This window comes from Manis pentadactyla, chromosome 3 (assembly GCF_030020395.1).
Source record: "Manis pentadactyla isolate mManPen7 chromosome 3, mManPen7.hap1, whole genome shotgun sequence".
NCBI classification, from domain to species: domain Eukaryota; kingdom Metazoa; phylum Chordata; class Mammalia; order Pholidota; family Manidae; genus Manis; species Manis pentadactyla.
In genome coordinates, this window is record NC_080021.1 from 184291820 (window position 1) to 184311420 (window position 19601).

Sequence of the window (19601 nt, forward strand, 5' to 3'; positions counted from 1 at the left end):
AAGCAGTGAGTTAGTCTTTGTTATGAGGGGAGGGGCTATTTTGGCAAAAGTTTTAAATGAGTGTCTTAGTCATGTAGTTATGATGTATATTTTTAGGGCTACCTAGTCACTTTTGTTTTCTACCTTTCTGAAAGTAGAGCCTCAGTTTTAGGTTTGAAATCAGGTCAACTTTGTATAAAATGTGAGGAATTGATAGGGGCATGTTTTATAATTCACTCCTGTGATAGTTACTGAATACCTAGTGAAGCAGGTTTTTAGAATACTGTGTAAGAGTGGAACTCTGATCAACTCTGTGCTTCATCTTTTGTGGTCACCATACACTGTACTTTTCAGATGCAAATATTTAAAGTCATTAAATAAACATACAAGTTATTAGGGACAAATTGGGAAAGGTATGCTGTGTCCATGTTGAGGCACATTCTCTAAAGTGTAAATTTTCATTTATAGATGCAGGAAGAATTAGTTGCAGAAAATGGAATTTGTTATAACTTTTCTTGTGAAGCATTATTTAGCAAAATCTACTGGGTAATTTAAGTGAAATAAAGTTTAATTTCCATGAAGTATTGTTTGGGACAATTGATAGTCAAGGTAAATGTTAGAATAATCTCACTCCAACGGAGTTTAAAAAAATAAGCAAAGCAATATATGAAAGGAAATAATGGGTTCCAAATTATATGTTTTTGCTTAAATAACTGGGAAAGGAGTGTGGAGGATCCTGAGTTCCTGAGTTGAGAGTAGATAGTATGGAAGGAATACTCCCTGTAGCAGATACTGATTTAAATTAAATGCTTTATAATTTCAATCCTCTTTAAAAAGAATGGCTTAGTCTCCAGTTTCATTGTATGTGTTAGACTTCTTAATCTTTGTGTCTACCTTTAGCTGTGACATGTAAAAAATGTATGAAAATTCTTAAACACATTTTATGTTTTAGCCTTGCATAAAACTTTTGTTAAATTTCATTTTCTTTATTTTTTTCCTTATTGTATATAGCCTTTTATTCCAGAAGTCCTTCGTTGGAAAAAGGGAAATTTATGGTTGTGGGCAGTTAACAATGGTAGGTTTAGAACTATAATTTTTTATTTTACTCCTTTTGTCTTAAAACAAGGCTTTTAGTGTGTTCCACTGCAGCTGCAGTTAAAAGTTGGCACAGATCTTTCTCTACCAGAATTCTCCCTTATCAAAAGATAGTCCTTGCACATTTAGTATAATTTATTTTCAAATTAAATTCTTTATTTTGCATAATAGTTTCTGAGGGCAGTGGGATTGCCATTCTTTTAACTTTTCGTACTGTAACTCCTTTAACTTTTACATATTAATAGGCTTCTGATTGATTTTTTTCACCATGAAATAAGTTGGCTCCAGTCTGTTTTCATTGTGACATCTATTGTGGTAGAGACTTCTGAGACCTGTATTGCACAAACTTTTTGTGATTAATCCTACTTTTTGTTTGTTAAGTATCCTGAACCTGCATGATTCTTAGCTTTGGGAGGGAGGGGTTATTAATATATGATGGCCGAAGGTAATTTATTGGGTCTGTTTTTCTGATATTATGAAATCCTTTTTTTTTTTTTTAGCTTTGCTGTCTTTTTGTCCAGTTTCTGGATCTCATTGATTTACTGGGCAAATTGTTTTGCTGCTTCGAATTTTTCTTATATGGGTCAGTCATTACAAAACAAAGTAGTAGATGGCTTAGAATACTGAGAACACCTCTGAACTTAATTTTACTACTGTGGAGCAAGTTGGAATCCTGTTATGTTACTGGAAGGATGAATCGTTGATCAAGTAAGCAGTTAATAATGAGTTATAATAAACTCATCTCAATTCCTTTAAAAAGAACTGTCTTTTCAAACAACTTCTGATAGTCGTGCATATCTTAGTGTGGCTGCTTTGGTATAGAACCTCCTTGGAACTCCTGCTTATTTATCTAAAATCATGATAGCAAGTGAGTCTAGAGATCAGAAATGCAAATACCTCTTCGGTGATGTGCATAGCGTAAGAGTGTAAATGATACAGAAAGTTTAAAGTATCACAGTTAACTTTTCCTCGTTTTGATTTTATTCAGTAATCTGATGAAGGGAATGAAATACATGTATGTTCCATTTTTAGAAAACTCCCAACTGATAATTTAGGAAGTATTTGTTTTATACTCAGTTTTCCTTAATAGTTTATCAGACTTAACACTTTGACTTATATTAAAGAAACTTCAATAATTGTTTTTAAAAATAAAGAATATGCATTATTTTAATTTGTTCTAGAATAAATGAATCTATTTTCTGCCTTTCCCCCACCAAAAAAAACAAAATCGAAGAAACCTCCAAACTTAGTCTTTGTGCCTGGCAGTGTCCTTGAGGTTATAACATAGTCTATTTTATGACTAACAATATATGAAAGAAACAGTTCTTTTAAGAAAGTGATTCTTAGTCTTTTTGGTATGTGGATCTTTTTGAAAAATTGATAAATTTTCTCTGAAAAGAAAAAGGGCACACATAAACTAGTTCATATACATTTTCAGAGGGTTAACTGATAGGTTAAAATTCCGTGTTTTAAGGGATTTGGATAGGCAACTTAGAGACAAAATTAACTTTAAAGTTATAAATGTACTCCTGTTTTTAAAGAGTTGAATGATGAGAAACTTCCAGTCAGTTAAAAATTTCTTATTTTTAATTTTTTCCTGTCACTTTGAGAATACCTCTTAAGGCTTTAGCTGTAACCTTTTCTGGGAGCTTCCTCTTCAGTGTTAGATGAACTGAGGCAATACTGTAAATGGAGACATAGTTAATGTCCAGTGGTTTTGGGCACTAAATGCAATTTTAGCATTTTTTTCCTTGTCAAAAATATAGCACCTCAGTATTTTATAGAAATGTTTTTACCCTATTAAGTTGATTCCAAGGTGCATATTTTTCTAGTTCTTAACTCTTTTGAAATTGGGATGTCTTAGAATCCAGGAAGTCCTACAGTTGCCATCAGCCAGGTGGCACTTGTGACTTGGTTGGTTGTTATGAGAACTTTACATTGAAATATTCTGATAAAACTTTTTTTAAAAAAAGCCAGCATCAGCATCTTTTTTTTTATTAAGGTATCATTGATACACACTCCCATTTTGAGAGGTCTGCTCTTTTCTCCAGGTATGCAGTCTGGCACAACCTTCTTTCCTGTTGCTCTTTTAGGATTAGTTGTATTAACTACAGTTTCATATTATGTGTGGTTTTGGGAGGAGGTGTCTGTCTCATGTCTTGTATCACCATCTTTAATACTCAACCCGTGTCTTAAATTTATAAAATAAGGAATATTTCCTTTTGAATGAAGGATTTGGGTCCTAATTAATACTGTCTTTGCAGCACATTGATTAGTCTTTTTCAGAGATTCGTGTTGGTAAACAATACTTCTTGAGCACTCATCAAAGGCAAAGCACTGTATGAAGAATCACTACCTTGTAGATAGTAATAGTAAGGGAAAGTATTAGGACATGGGTAACCTTACAGCTTTTCTGAATGATTTTCATAAATATCTTCATGCAGGCTTTAAAACACAGAAATGTGTGGCATAGGTTTTACTGATGCAATCATAAATGGCAATTAAAATAAAAGATTTTAAAGTTTTAAGGCCAGTTAGAGCATTTGTCAGCCACCAACCTATCATGATTAAATGTTCTGTTCCATCTCTGCAACTTAGTATTGGTGGTTCTAGTCTTAAGGTTCCATTAGAATCTGTTGGAGAAAGGCGAAATAAAGGAAATTATCTAACAAATTGGTCCACCTCTGCTCATCTAGTTATGGGAAAATAACAGGAAGAGTTATATTATAAATTTAGGGCTTAGGACTACAGAACTCCCATCTTGCCGAAAGTTCATACTTAAAAAGTTTAATTCTTCTATGTTCCTGAACTTCTTTGGACTGTTTCACATACACTACATAGATGTACAAGTAAGACTGAACCTCTATGAATGAGTTCTGTGAGCACAAAACTAATTACTTCAACTTAATTTAGCAAGAAATTGTTACTCATAATTTATGCTTATGTACCTTTAAATGAGTTGGCTCTGAATTGACTGGAATGATAGATAGCAAAAATTGAAGAGAGAATTTTAGCTTAGATTGCCAAGGTTTGATATTACTTAAATATTTTTCCGTATGAGAATTGGAAAATTCAAATTTTGGAATATGTATTTAAAATAGAAAGTGCATAGGCCACTTTAAACATCTTTACTTGATTTGTTTTAGCAACAAATATAAAAATGCTTTTGTTATAGCACAAATAATAAATTGAATTGCTGTTGTGAACCTATTGGCAAGGTAAGTAGAATAAGCACTTAAGACATGCTAAAATGTTGAATGCTATATTTAATTGCAGATAAATACTACTATTCCTAGTATAGTAAGGTAGGTATTAGTAGCTAACATTCATTGAGTGCTTGTAATACACCACATATTTTACATTGAGTATCTCATATAATCCTCTTGTGAAGTATGGTTATTATTATTCTCATTTTATATATAGGGAAACTGAGTCACACAGAAGTCATTAGAGTTGCTCAGGGGTCCTCAGCTAGAAAGTTGTAGTACCAGGTTGCTTGACTCTAAAGCCTGTGTTACTGTATTGCTGAGGTCTTGTATTACTTAGGAAGGTGTTTGAAGGTATAAAAATGTAACTTTAAGGAAATCAGATTTATGGAGGATTTTATAAGGAACTATCTTAAATTTTACTTTAAGTTTAAAAGTCACAACGATAATTATCTGCTCCTCCACATTATGGGGAGAGCTTGATAATGACTTCAGTTTATATCTCTTAACTTCACTGGGAAAACTGGATTTTTTTTTTGTTCTTGGACTACTTGAGTTAGAGAATGATAAATCATGAGTTAGAGAAGGATTTTCTTTTGTTGATGAATTAATTCCTTTAATAGCAAATTTCTCATGGGGGCGGGGAGATGTTGATAGTGTTGAGAAATATAAATACAAGAACAATAATCATGGGATTAGAAATGATGATTAAATGTTGTTTGGAAGATGATAGAAGGAGTTAAATTTCTTAATACAACAGTACTGGTTTATGCTTTTAAAATAAAAATGCCATAATACTTTTCCAAGTATATTTAAGCACTGTAGGAAACTTGAGCAGTTTAAGATTAAAGGTTTTTTGTTGTGTTTTTATTTGAGTCTGTTAAGTCGTATTTCTTACCTCTGTTACATGTTTGGATCAGTGCCATAGTTTCGATCTGTTTTGTATTTGTATTTCTAACTATCACAGTTCTTCAGTTAGCTGCTTTGCTGTATTTCTGCATGAATAGGTGATGTTTAATTTGAGGGTTAAATCCCATGAAATAATTCTGATTGTGTGGTTCACTTAGCAACTACATAGTAATTGATTTTAAACATTACTACCTTGTTGAATATAACCAATATTTGTAAGATAATGTTAAGAATTGGTAACGTTACAAAAATTTGGACAATATATGGTAATCCTTTATAGAAGTAGAATAACTAAACATTTAAAAAACAAATTTTTAATTTTACTTATAACCATATTTAATAGGGCAAAACAAAAAGTTTTGTTTCAAAGAATATCCTTATATGATTTGAAACTTTTCTTTTGGAACTGTTGGCAGAGGCACAGGTAAAATTAGTTTAATACTTTACATTTACATGTGATTTTTGACTTAAAAAACAGTATTACTCAGGTTATTTACCTTAGTCACTAAGTTGACTCTGAATCACTTTTGAATGTTAAACCAAAGTCTGCAGTAAAGAAGTAAAGATTTGCCACTAATAAAGGCATTAAGAAGCTGTGCAATAGGCTCTGAAGGTAGTCCTCAAAATAGGAATCCTAAATTGTTTTTATGCAATGGTGGTGTAGCATTGTTGGAGTGGATGTATAACAGCCTTCTGAGATGTTTGCTCTGAAGTGGGGGGCAAAGCTCATTTGAGTTTTGGTACTTGGGTTAAAAAAAACAAAATGTTCCTTAAGAAGGCCCATCTTGGTCTTGCTACTTTAACTGCTGTTTCTCCTATTGGTTAAACAGAAAAAGGAATAATAGTATGTATAAGCCATTACGAACTACTGTGTAACAACTTAGTGCTCATGTTAAAAAAAAGTGTAACAACTGTATCCTCAGGGTTCCTTTCTTTAGTTCTTTGGAATATTTAAATCATATTTCAACACTTAACTGTAAATGAGAATGAAAGAAAATTTGCTAGACCAAGAGAAAAGTCTTACTAACGGTATGGAAATTGTGTAGAATTTAGATTGATTGTGTTAAAAGGGCTTTAAAATGGGAAGAACACTTCCTGACTTTGGAATTGATAAGTCTCTAACTTATATAACTTTTTTCTGAAGTTATTCTTTTGTTGGTAAATTGTGGGATGTACAGAGTTTGCCTAAAAAAAGGTGCTAGTAAATGGTAAAAACTGGAAAAGTTACTTGAGGACATGAAAGTATTGTATAAAGGAAATCAATTATTTCTGGTTAAAGTTTTTTTTTTCAACTGTGACCAAACCTAGTGTGTGAATCTAAATACACTCTTAATCATGAGCTCTTTAAGAAATGCTACTGGGTCTTACTTATGCTTGAAAGTAAATCTTTTTTGTGTTTTGGGGGGTGTTCACATCTTTTGATAATGACAGCACTCCTTCCTTTAAAGTCTGCATGCAATTTCAAGGAGTTACTGAAACTTGAATTTTCTCCATAGACCTTAGGTGATTCAGCCCCTAATCTAGACCATGGTGGTATGTTAGTGGCTTAAATATTTGGATTGCTCAGTTTCTTTAATTGTGCTTTCTCTTTTGGGAATCCTTTTTTTAAAATTTTAATTAAAGAATTATTGATACACAATCTTATGTTGGTTTCAGATTAACAACACAGTGGTTCAACATTTATCAATACTATCAAGTCTTACCACCTGTAGTGCGGTCACTGTCTATCTTACATAGTAAGATGTTACAGAATCATTAACTGTATTCTCTGTGCTGTACTACCATCCCCGTGACCAACCTATATTGGGATTGTGAATTATTGTGCCCCTTAGTCCCCTTCCCCCTCTCACCAACCCCTCCCTTTGGTAATCAGTAGTCCCTTTTTAGTGTCTGTGAGTCTACTGCTATTTTGTTCCTTCTGTTTTGCTTTGTTTTTATACTCAACAAATAAGTGAAATCATTTGGTATTTGTCTTTCTCTGCCTGGCTTATTTGGCTGAGCATAATTCCCTCTAGATCCATCCATGTTGTTGCAGATGTGTTTTCTTCTTATGGCTGAATAATATTCCATTGTGTGTATGTACCACATCTTTATCCATTCATCTGTTGATGGACAATTAGGTTCTTCCATATTTTGGCTATTGCAAATAGTGCAGTGATAAACATAGGTGTGCACATGGAGAAGACATTGTAATATATTTGGGTTTTCCCATCAGTGACATTTTGTCTCTAGTTGCCAGGTTGCCTCAATTAGATCTAGTGTTCTGGTAATTGAAGGTTTAACTAAAATTTGAATTAAGGTTGAAATCTTGTTTATATAGTAATATAACAAATTGGGATCTTTGTATAGGGCTCCTCTTCTAGTTTAAATATTAAAAGACTTACTTAGGAGAGGTTAAGAATTTTGGAGGTGATAATGAGAGGCAGTAGCAAAACCTGCTAGCTATAGCAGTCCTGTGAAGGTAAAGATTGCTTAACCTCATTTGGAAAATATAATGAATAAAATAAAACAGTTAAACCCAGTTCTGTTTTAGCCTTACTTTTTAAAACTCCAGAAAAATGTTAGATCTTTTAAAAGCAGTTCATTTTAGAAGTGCAGAATTTCTTATAAAACAAAGGATTTTGAATAGTGTTGCTATGAATATTCTAACAGTTCTTGATACATTAAAAGAACCAGAATAATAAAAAAAGCACATTTTATAGCTGTACTTGTTCTTTAATACTCTGCATATGTGCATTTTGTTAAAGAAAAATTTGAAGTTTAGCCAAACACATATGTATTTTTTTCTTATCCCCATATATATATGTAAAGTTTTTTAAATATAAGATTAACTACATCTTGCCCATTCTGTTAACATATACCCTTAATTAATTAATTAATTATTAATGAGGTAGAGTAGGGAGGCAACTTTTAAAATAGGTAAATTTCTGTGTTGTGAGACTTGTTACAAACAGGCTCTCGTAGGTTATTGTTTCAGCTGTCAAATATGTCCCTCAGGATTTTCAGTCTACTTCTTTAATTAGACCTCTCTTGTTTTTTTGCCTGCCTATTAGACATTTCTACCAGTATGCCGTATTTACACTAATGCCTTAAACACCAGACTGGACTTCACCTTTTCCCAAAGCCTCTTCCATAGTCACTGTCCTGTATATTGGACAGTCTACTCAGTCATAGAAGCATAGAAACTGGAAATAAATCAGTTCAGATGATTTCTGCTTCCTCTTTCCACATACCCAATTATTTTTATTACCTCTTGTCTCTGATATTGAGCCTCTCCTCTTCATTCCTCCTGCCACCATGTAAGTTCATTCAGTCACTCACTTAGACTGTGGTAGTAGCCCCTCCAGTCTGTGATGCCAGGAGAATAGCCTTTCTAAAGCTCTACTCTGACCTGTCCCCACCAAAACAGAGCAGCAGCAACAAAGGAAAAAGGTAGGAAAGAATTTACCAGCTTATCTTTGACAAAATTAAGTAAAAATTCCTTTGTGTGGTATAGGTATACAAGGTCCTTTGCAATCTGGTTCTTGCTTACTTTTCCATCTGTATTCCAGTTCTTGCCCTGTATATAGGTGATATTTGACAGTGCCTTTGTCTGTGCAGTTATCTGTCTGGGATGCTCTTTTCAACGTTTCTCTCCCTGCCCTTTTTAGTCTGGTGAACTCCACCTTACATTTTAAGACCCCTGTCACTGTGAATGACCTCTTGAAAACTTCTCAGGTTCTCCCCTCTACTCATACTCTCTCCAGTTAGGTTGTTTTAAAGTAAACTCAGAAGTCACATCCTTTCATATGTAAATACCAGAAACCATAAAAGATAAGGACTCTTTTTTAAAAAACATAATCATATTATTCTTACACTTAATAAACAGTAATTCCTTAATATTACCTAATATCTAATTAGTGTTCCAATTTCCCCAGTTGTCTTTAGTGATATACTTTTAAGTTAGTTTGAATCAGGATCCAAAATAAGGTCCACAACTGCATTTGGTGTTCATAGACCCCTTAAGACTTTCTTATTTGATAGATTACTTTCCTCTGCCTTTAAAAAAACTAACACCTTTGTTGAGATATAATTCACATGCCATATAGTTTACCTGTTTAAATGTATAGTTTTTAGTATATTCAGAGTTGTACAAACCTTACCACAATCAATTTTACAACATTTTCATTACCCAAAAAAGAAACCCAATCCCAGTAGCACTCACTCCATTTCTCTGCAAGCCCTAGGTAACCAGTCTATTCTGTGACTATATAGATTTGCCAGATTTCAATGTGTAGATTTAAATTTCATATAAATGGAATAATATATGGTCTTTTTTACTGGGTCTCACTAAGCATGATGTTTTCAAGGTTCATATATACTTGTGGCATGTATCGATACATTCCTTTTTATTGGTAAATAATGTATGGACATTCTATGTATTCATCAGCTGATAGACATTTGGGTTATTTTCCACTTTGGTTATCATAAGTAATGCTGATATGAACATTTGTGTACAAGTTTCAGAGTGGACAGATATTTTCATTTCTCTTGGTATTTACCGAGGAATAGAATTACTGGGTCATATGATAACTGTGTGTTACAATTTGAGGAACTGCCAGACTGTTTTTCAAAGTGGCTGTGCCATTTTATATTCCTACTAGGAGTGTATGAGGGTTCAAATTTCTCTACATCTTCACCAACACTATTCTTTTTTTTTTGTATCATTAATATACAATTACTCATTTTCTAATTGTAGAAATGGCTTATTTCACTGAGCATAATACCCTCTAGCTCCATCCATGTTGTTGCAAATGGTAGGATTTGTTTTCTTCTTATGGCTGAATAATATTCCATTGTGTATATGTACCACATCTTCTTTATCCATTCATCTACTGATGGGCACTTAGGTTGCTTCTATTTCTTGGCTATTGTAAATAGTGCTGCAATAAACATAGGGGTGCATATGTCTTTTTGAAACTGGGCTCCTGCATTCTTAGGGTAAATTCCTAGGAGTGGAATTCCTGGGTCAAATGGTATTTCTATTTTTTAGTTTTTTGAGGAACCTCCATAGTGCTTTCCACAATGGTTGAACTAATTTACATTCCCACCAGCAGTGTAAGAGGGTTCCCCTTTCTCCACATCCTTGCCAGCATTTATTGTTGTTAGTCTTTTCTTTTTTTAAAATTATTTTAAAAAATATTTATTTTGGCATCATTAATCTGCAATTACATGAAAGACATTATGTTTACTAGGCTCCCCCCCTTCACCAAGTCCCCCCCACATACCCCTTCACAGTCACTGTCCATCAGTGTAGTAAGATGCTTAAAATCACTACTTGTCTTCTCTGTATTGCACAGCCCTCCCTGTGCCCCACACTATACATGCTAATCATGATGCCCCCTTTCTTTTTCCCCGCCCTTATCCCTCCCTTCCCACCCATCCTCCCCAGTCCCTTTCCCTTTGGTAACTGTTAGTCCATTCTTGGGTACTGTGATTCTCCTGCTGTTTTGTTCCTTCAGTTTTCCATTTTTCTTATACTCCCCATATGAGTGGAATCATTTGGTACTTGTCTTTCTCCACCTGGCTTATTTCACTGAGCATAATACCCTCTAGCTCCATCCATGTTGTTGCAAATGGTAGGATCTGTTTTTTCTTACAGCTGAGTAATACTCCGTTGTGTATATGTACCACATCCTCTTTATCCATTCATCTACTGATGGGCATTTAGGTTGCTTCCGTATCTTGGCTATTGTAAACAGTGCAGCAATAAACATAGGGGTGCATCTGTCTTTTTCAAACTGGAGTGCTGCATTCTTAGGGTAAATTCCTAGAAGTGGAATTCCTGGGTCAAATGGTATTTCTATTTTGAGCTTTTTGAGGAACCTCCATACTGCTTTCCTCAATGGTTGAACTAATTTACATTCCCACCAGCAGTGTAGGAGGGTTCCCCTTTCTCCACAACCTCGCCAACATTTGTTGTTGTTTGTCTTTTCGATAATGGCAATCCTTACTGGTGTGAGGGGATATCTCATTGTGGTTTTAATTTGCATTTCTCTGATGACAAGCAATGTGGAGCATCTTTTCATGTGTCTGTTGGCCATCTGAATTTCTTCTTTAGAGAACTGTCTATTCAGCTCCTCTGCCCATTTTTTAATTGGATTATTTGCTTTTTGTTTGTTGAGGTGCGTGAGCTCTTAATATATTTTGGATGTCAACCCTTTATCGGATCTGTCATTTATGAATATATTCTCACATACTGTAGGATACATACTTTTTGTTCTTTTGCTAGTCTTTTCTGTTTTGGCCATTCTAACTGGTGTGAGGTGATAGCTCATTGTTGTTTTAATTTACATTTCTCTGATAATTAGTGATGTGGAGCATCTTTTCATGCACCAACAGTTGTTCTTGCTCTCTCTTTTTTAAAATTATTTTTTGGTAATTGAATGTATTTAACTACTGTACTTCTGTCTTCAGTTTTAAGGAATTCACTATTGGGCTGGTGATAATCATTTTACTACAAACTAAAGAATATTATTATAGTACTAAAGTAATGGAAAGTTACTATGTTTCTAACACTGGATGTCACCAGACATTTGTTATACAGTAATCATGGAAAGTTCTAGCCCCTAACCTAATTAGCTACCTATTTTTTCCACATTATTTCTTACCTATTTTAATTCATTAAATGTTCCCATGCAGGACCTAGTCATATATGAGCTTCTGACATGCAGCTGTTTAAAATTAGGTTAGTACATTTGGTGGGGAAGAATACTAATAAGCTCATGATGAAATTGATCTGTTATGTAGCTGTTATATAGGAATTTAGATTTTGTAATATTAAAAATGCAGTGAACATTTATTAAGGGCATTCACTTACTGTTTTCTTTAAACTAGTCTAGGAAAACAATTCAAGTAATATTAAAGTCTTTTCTCTGTTTCATATGTGATTCTCCAGAAATACTCTATACATATGCAAACATATCTATGCAGTTTTAAAATAGAAATGCAGTTATACTGTTTTTCTGCATCTTGCTTTTTTTAAAATTAAGGTATCATTGATATACACTCTTATGAAGGTTTCACAAGAAAAACAATGTGATTATTACAGTCACCCTTATTATGGAGTTCCCCCCCATACCCCATTGGAGTCACTGTCCATCAGTGTAGTAAGATACCACAGAGTCCCTATTTGTCTTCTCTGAGCTACATTGTCTTCCCCGTGACCCAACACACACCATGTGCACCAATCATGATAGCCCACAATTGCCTTCTCTCTCCCTCACCCCTCCCCTTTGGTAACTGCTAGTCCCTTCTTGGAGTCTGTGAGTCTGCTGTTATTTTCACACATAAAATTTACATACATTAATCTTTTAGATGTATGTTTCTATGAATTTTTATAAATATGTAGTCATATCCATATTTCTGGAAGAAAAAAATGAAACGGTAGCAGGACAGTTTGTATATTATATTTGTGTGTATGAGAACAAAGTGAGTTTTTTTCCCTAACATGGTATAATGTAGAGAATGACTAATGATCTAAAACCTATTGCTTGTGGAGTACAGTGAATCCTCATTATTTTGAAGTCTTCTAATTTGAAATTGGTGGCAATTTCTAACCAGAGCTCACCAGTTCACTCAAAATAAAAATGTTGTCTAAGCAGTTGAAGATTATGAGAGGGGGAGGTATTTGAATTACATTGATCATTTCTTAAATATGTTTGATGGCACAGATTTTTTTACTGTGGTAAAATATAACATTTATCATTTAACAGTTGTTAAGTGTACAGTTCGGTGACATTAAGTCCATTCACAGTGTTGTATAACCATAACAACTATCTATTTCCTGAACTTTACTGTCCCAAAGTGAAACTCCATATTCATTAAATAGCACCTCCTCAATTTCCTTGCCCCCAGCCCCTGGTAACCTTTATTTTCTGTCTTTAGAATTACCTATTGTAGATGCCTTGCATAAGTGGTATCATAACAATATTTATCCTTTTGTGTCTGGCTTATTTCACATAATACAATGTTTTCAAGATTTATATGTGTTGTAGCATGTATCAGAAGTACATTCTTTTTTATGGCTGAGTAATATTCCATCACACACACATTTTGTTCATCCAGTCATCTGTTCATTGAGCTTGGATTGTTTCCACCTTTTATCTGTTGTGAATAATGTTGTTCTGTCCTGGATGCTGTAAGTGTTTAAGTAGGCTCCAGAATTCCACAATAGTTATTCAGACAGTTCCTGCCTGGTCAGTAGTTTTTTAGGTGGAGGGACAGATTCCTGAGCTTTCTACTCCACCATCTTCCATGATGTCACTATGTTAGCTTTTAAATAGCTACTGTTAAACATTTAATTACATTTAGATGCATATTCATTATATAAAAATTAGAAAATATAGATAAGCAAACAGTAATGTTTCATTTTGTGTCTTAGATACATAAATTGGGATCATACTGCAGAAACTAATAATAATGATTTTTAATTGATTATGTTGTCACTAAGATTTCATGAAAAAACATGCATGTATACTGTAATTTTTAATTGCTTTGAATATATATTCTATAAATTTATTCAGGTGGCCTATTGGTGGACATTCATTTCAGCTTTTCCCCTAATGTTGCAAGAAACTTTATTCCATACATCTTTAGAATTTTTAATTTTTTTGAAATGAAATATTTTAGGTTTAGAAATAGAGATTAATGTAATGAATAGCCATATGACCATTCAAGCTCCTATAAGAAGGTGCTATAGCCTGAGTAGCTTATGAACAACAGAAATTTATTTCTCAATTCTGAGGCTGTAAGTCTGAGATCAGGGTGCATGGGTCAGATTATGGTAAAGGTATTCTTCCAGGTTGCAGGTTTTTTATTTTATCCTTAAATGGTAGAGGGCAAGAGAGTTCTTCGGGATCCCCTCCCCTTTTTAAATTAATTAATTAATTTTTAATTTTGCTATCATGTACAATTACTTGAACAACATTATGGCTACTAGACTCCCCCTATTATCAAGTCCCCACCACATACCCCTTTACAGTCACTGTTCATCAGTGTAGTAAGATGCTATAGAATCCCTACTTGTCTTCTCTCTGGTTTCATGACTTACATTCAGATCTTTGATCCATTTTGAGTTTACTTTTGTGGGGTTAGACAATAATCCAGTTTCATTCTCTTACATGTAGCTGTCCAGTTTTACCAACACCAGCTGTTGAAGAGCTGTCATTTCCGCATTGTATATCCATGGCTCCTTTATTGTATATTAATTGACAGTATATGCTTGGGTTTATATTTGGGCTCTCTAGTCTGTTCCATTGGTCTATGGGTCTGTTCTTTTGCCAGTACCAAATTGTCTTGATTACTGTGGCTTTGTAGTAGAGCTTGAAGTCAGGGAGCATAATTCCCCCTGCTTTATTCTTCTCAGGATTGCTTTGGCTATTCAGGGTCTTTTGTTCCTCCATATGAATTTAGAACTATTTGCTCTAGTTCATTGAAGAATGCTGTTGGTATTTTGATAGGGATTGCATTGAATCTGTAGATTGCTTTAGGCAGGATGGCCATTTTGACAATATTACTTCTTCCTATCCATGAGCACGGGATGTGTTTCCATTTATCGATTTCTTCTTTAATTTCTCTCATGATTGTCTTGTAGTTTTCAGAGTATAAGTCTTTCACTTCCTTGGTTAGGTTTATTCCTAGGTATTTTATTCTTTTTGATGCAATTGTGAATGGAATTGTTTTCCTGATTTCTCTTTCTCCTAGTTCATCGCTAGTGTATAGGAATGCAACAGATTTCTGTGTATTAATTTTGTATCTCGCAACTTTGCTGAATTCAGCTATTAGATCTAGTACTTTTGGAGTGGAATCTTTGGGATTTTTTTATGTACAATATCATGTCATCTGCAAACGGACAGTTTGACTTCTTCCTTGCCAATCTGGATGCCTTTTATTTCTTTATTTTGTCTGATTGCCATGGCTAGGACCTCCAGAACTATGTTGAATAGCAGTGAGGAGAGTGGGCATCCTTTTCTTGTTCCTGATCTTAAAGGAAAAGCTTTCAGCCTCTTGCTGTTAAGTATAATGTTGGCTGTGGGTTTGTCACATACGGCCTTTATTATGTTGAGGTACTTGCTCTCTATACCCATTTTGTTAAGAGTTTTTATCATGAATGGATGTTGAATTTTGTTAAATGCTTTTTCAGCATCTACGGAGGTGATCATGTGGCTTTTGTCCTTCTTTTTGTTGATGTGGTGGATGATGTTGATGGATTTTCAAATGTTGTACTATGCTTGCATCCCTGGAATAAATCCCACTTGATCATGATGGATGATTTTTTTGATGTATTTTTGAATTTGGTTTGCTTATATTTTGTTGAGTATTTTTGCATCTATGTTCATCAGGGATATTGGTCTGTAATTCTTTTTTTGTGGTGTCTTTGCCTGGTTTGGTATTAGTGTGATGTGGGCCTTGTAGAATGAGTTTGGGAGTATTCCTTCCTCTTCTACTTTTTGGAAAACTTTATGGAGGATGGGTATTAGGTCTTCACTAAATGTTTGATAAAATTCAGCAGTGAAGCCATCTGGTACAGGTGTTTTGTTCTTAGGTAGTTTTTTTGATTACCAATTCAATTTCCTTGCTGGTAATTGGTCTATTCAGATTTTCTGTTTCTTCCTTGGTCAGCCTTAGAAGGTTGTATTTTTCTAGAAAGTTGTCCATTTCTAATAGGTTATCCAGTTTGTTAGCATATAATTTTTCATAGTATTCTCTCAGAATTCTTTGTATTTCTGTGATGTCTGTAGTGATTTTTCCTTTCTAATTTCTGATTATGTTTATGTGTGTAGACTCTTTTTTTGTTGATAAGTCTGGCTAGGGGTTTATCTGTTTTATTTTTTTGAGAACCAGCTCCTGCTTTCATTGATTGTATTTTATTCTTCTCAATTTTATTTATTTCTGCTTTGATCTTTATTATGTCCCTCCTCCTACTGACTTTGGGCCTCACTGGTTATTCCTTTTCTAGTTTTATTAATTGTGAGTTTAGAGTGTTCATTTGGGATTGTTTTTCTTTCCTGAGGTAGGCCTGTATTGCAGTATATTTCACTCTTAGCACAGCCTTAGCTGCATCCCACAGATTTTGTGGTGTTGAATTATTGTTGTCATTTGTCTCCGTATATTGCTTGATCTGTTTTTATTTGGTCATAGATCCATTGATTATTTAGGAGCATGTTAATAAGCCTCCATGTATTTGTGGGATTTTTCATTTTCTTTGTGTTACTTGTTTCCAGTTTCTTACTTTTGTGATCTGAGCAGTTGGTTGGTACAATTTCAATCTTTTTAAATTTACTGAGGTTCTTTTTGTGGCTTAGTATATGATGTATTCTTGCAAATGTTCCATGTGCACTTGAGAAGAATGTGTATCCTTTTGCTTTTGGATGGAGTGTTCTGTAGATGTCCATTAGGTCCATCTGTTTTAATATGTTGTTCAGTACCTCTGTCTCTTTACTTATTTTCTGTCTGGTTGATCTGTCCTTTGGAGTGAGTGGTGTGTTGAAATCTCCTAAAATGAATGCATTGCATTCTGTTTTCCCCTTTAATTCTGTTACTGTTTGTTTCACATATGTAGGTGATCCTGTGTTGGGTGCATAGATATTTATAATACTTACATCCTCTTGTTGGACTGACCCTGTTATCATTATGTAATGTCTTTCTTTGTCTCTTGTTAATTTCTTTGTTTTGAAGTCTATTTTGTCTGATACAAGTACTGCAACTGCTGCTTTTTTCTCCCTGTTAGTTGCATGAAATATCTTTTTCTGTCCCTTTACTTTCAGTCTGTGTATCTTTGGGTTTGAAGTGAGTCTTTTGTAGGCAGCATATAGATGGGTCTTGTTTTTTAATCCATTCAGTGACTCTGTGTCTTTTGATTGGTGCATTCAGACCATTTACATTTAGGGTGATTATCGATAGGTATGTATTTACTGCAAGTGTGCAGGCCTTAGGTTCGTAGTTACCAAAGGTTCAAGGGTAATTCCCTTACTATCTAACAGTCTAATTTAACTTCACAAAGAAATACAAGGCACCGGATTGGTAAAGAAGTAGTCAAACTGTCACTATTTGTAGATGACATGATACTGTACATAAAATCTCTAAAGACTCCATTCCAAAACTACTAGAACTGATAACTGAATTCAGCAAAGTTGCAGGATACAAAATCAGTACACAGTAATCTGTTGCTTTCCTATACACTAAGGACGAAGTAGCAGAAAGAGAAACCAGGAGAACAATTCCATTCACAATTGCATCAAAAAGAATAAAATACCTAGGAATAAACAACCAAGAAAGTGAAAGACCTGTACCCTGAAAACTACAAGATACTCTTGAGAGAAATCAAAGAGGACACTAACAAATGGAAACTCATCCCATGCTCTTGGCTAGGAAGAATTAATATTGTCAAAATGGCCATCCTGCCTAAAGCAATCTACTGATTTAATGCAATGCCTTTCAAAATACCAACAGCATTCTTCAACGAACTGGAACAAATAGTTCTAAAATTCATATGGAAGCACAAAAGACCCTGAATAGCCAAAGCAATCCTGAGAAGGAAGAATAAAGCAGGGGCGATCTCGCTTCCCAACTTTAAGCCACAGTTATCAATTCAATTTTGTACTGCCACAAGAACATACCCATAGACCAGTGGAACAGAATAGAAAGTCCAGATATTAACCAAAACATATATGGTCAATTAATATATGACAAAGGAGCCATAGACATAAAATGGGGAAATGACAGCCTCTTCAACAGCTGTGTTGGCAAAACTGGACAGCTACATGTAAGAGAATGAAACTGGATCATTGTCTAACCCCATACACAAAAGTAAATTTGAAATGGATCAAAGACCTGAATGTAAGTCATGAAACCATAAAACTCTTTGAAAAAAACATAGGCAAAATCTTTTGGACATAAACATGGGCGACTTCATGAACATATCTCCCCAGGCAAGGGAAACAAAAGCAAAAATGAACAAGTGGGACTACATCAAGCTGAAAAGCTTCTGTACATCAAAGGACACCACCAATAGAACAAAGAGGCATCCTACAGTATGGGAGAATATATTCGTAAATGACAGATCTGATAAAGGGTCGACATCCAAAATATATAAAGAGCTCACGCACCTCAACAAACAAAAAGTAAATAATCTAATGAAAAAATGGGTAGAGGAGCTGAACAGATCGTTTGCTCCAAGGAAGAAATTCAGATGGCCAACAGACACATGAAAAGATGCTCCACATCACTAGTCATCAGAGAATTGCAAATTAAAACCAAAGTGAGATCTATCACCTCATACCAGTAAGGTTCGCCACCATCCAAAAGACAAACAACAACAATTGTTGCTGAGGATGTGGAGGAATGGGAACCCTCCTACACTGCTGGTGGGAATGTAAAGTAATTCAATCATTGTGGAAAGCTGTGTGGAGTTTCCTTAAAAAACTCAAAATAGAAATACCATTTGACCCAGGAATTCCACTTCTAGGGATTTACCCTAAGAATGCAGCAGCCCAATTTGAAAAAGACAAATGCAGCCCTATGTTTATCACAGCACTATTCACAGTAGCCAGGAAATGGAAGGAACCTAAGTGTCCATCAGTAGATGAATGGATAAAGAAGAAGTGGTACACATACACAATGGAATATTATTCAGCCATAAGAAGAAAACAAATCCTACCATTTGCAACAACATGGATGGAGCTGGAGGGTATTATGCTCAGTGAAATAAGCAGGTGGAAAAAGACAAGTATCAAATGATTTCACTCATACATGGAATATAAGAGCAAAGAAAAAAACTGAAGGAACAAAACAGCAGCAGACTCACAGAACCCAAGAATGGACTGACAGTTACCAAAGGGAAAAGGACTGTGGAGGATGGGTGGGAAGCTAGGGATAAGAAAGGGGGCATTATGATTAGCATGTGTAATGTGTGGGGGGGCACGGGGAGGGCTGTACAACACAGAGAAGACAAGTAGTGATTCTACAACATCTTACTACACTGATGGACAATGACTGCAATTGGGAAGGTGGGGGGAACTTGGTGATGGGGGGAGTCTAGTAAACATAATGTTCCTCCAGTAATTGTAGAGTAATGATATAAAAAAAAAGATTAAAAAAGTAATTAGAGAACATTCAACTGACTGGCACAGCTCATCAGCCCCTAGGATAAGTCGAGTTAAGAAATGGAAAATCATAAAGCCCACTTAGGTTCTTCTATGTATATTATTTTTATATTAGCAAAGTGAAATGATCATTTCTGCCCAGTTCATATGGAAAAATATTTTATAAATAAAGAAGCTTTTATACTTAAGATGACACATTTCATGTATCTTAAGCTGCGTTTTGTAGGACAGTATTGCCTATATTTTAAATGGCAGATGCAAACTTAAA

The 19601-nt window shown here is 34.5% G+C and overlaps 1 protein-coding gene across 3 annotated transcripts in view; it reads left to right on the forward strand.

The window, feature by feature from the left end:
• UBE2R2 (ubiquitin conjugating enzyme E2 R2) overlaps nt 1–19601 on the forward strand; it is a 97505-nt gene that overhangs the window by 1886 nt on the left and 76018 nt on the right. The window contains exon 1 of one of the 3 annotated variants that reach the window (XM_036898191.2): nt 1766–1782. The exons of the other annotated variants lie outside the window; for them this stretch is intronic. The gene's annotated coding sequence lies outside the window, so the exon portion shown is untranslated. Of the gene's footprint in view, nt 1–1765; nt 1783–19601 lie in introns of those variants that run through there. 3 annotated transcript variants of the gene reach the window in all.